Below are 1,206 nucleotides of genomic sequence, written 5' to 3' on the forward strand. Positions count from 1 at the left end.
CGCAGTTCGTTGGTTAAAGCCCCACATCTGGCTCTGTGCTGACATCTCAGAGCCTGGAGCTTGATTCAGATTCTGTGTCTCCCTCTCTCTCTGCCCCTCCCCAGCTTGTACTCTCTCTCTCTCTCCCTCCCTCCCTCTCAAAAATAAAAATTAAAAAAAATATGTCCATCAAAAATAAAAATAAACATTAAAAAAATTTATGTCCATGAGCAAATGTTACTGACTTTGTCAAGCATGTTTAAATTCCATGTATCTTTCATGTCACTACAAGAATTTCAGATATAGTCTTCTCTATATGGACACCTATTATATATTGAAATAGTTAATAGTCATATCTACACTAACGATGAGTTATTCATAATTAAGCCACTAAATGCATATGTGCTATGGACAATGACCAAGAAAGGCCAATGTTTATAACAGGGAATAGCCATTTTCAAATTCCTTCTATGGAAGAATAGCTTAATAGTTCCAGAACAGACTCTGCTGCCAGCCAGCCTGAGTTTGAGTCCTAGCTTTGATACCTTCTACCAGAGTGACCATGTGTAATGTACTTAATGAGTTTGTGCTTCAATTTCTCCATTTTCTTAAATGACTATGAACATTAAATGAGTTAATATATGTAAAATGCTTAGAACATGTTTGGCACACAGTATGTGCTATGTAAGTGTTAATTAACAATATGATTGCTAAATTATTTGAAATTGAGATCATGTGTGAGTATTACAATGCTGTTAGAGACATTGATGTGAGTTTATGGAGGCCAACTTATTGTCTTGTACTTTATCAGGTGTCAGTAAAATTTAATTAACTTATGTCTCAGACTAAGAAAATGTTAATTTCTGTTGGCCTGTCACATTTCTATTGAGCTTTCCACAGTTTGAAACTGAATCTTTGTTATTCCCCGGGTTGGGATGTGGCAAGTTCAATACTCAGTTGCATATAAGATTTTCCTCTGGGTTTATGCCACTTTTACCAACACACTGATCTATTTTCTTCTGCTACCAGATTTAAGTTTCCCAGGTTAGTTCTCAATTTCAATGTCTATAACACACTATTTTCTAAATCTGGTTTCATAATAACCCTCTTTCTCACCAAACTACCTTTATTTCTTGAATTATCACAAAATCACTTAATAAAATTAATTTCAATTCACTCTGAAAAGAAGAGTCAAGGAGGGTCTCTGGGGTGTTGTCAATGTTCTAT

The sequence above is a fragment of the Lynx rufus genome, unplaced genomic scaffold, assembly GCF_022079265.1.
Source record: "Lynx rufus isolate CCGP_SWC_20201006 ecotype Redwood Valley unplaced genomic scaffold, mLynRuf1.p SCAF_19, whole genome shotgun sequence".
NCBI classification, from domain to species: domain Eukaryota; kingdom Metazoa; phylum Chordata; class Mammalia; order Carnivora; family Felidae; genus Lynx; species Lynx rufus.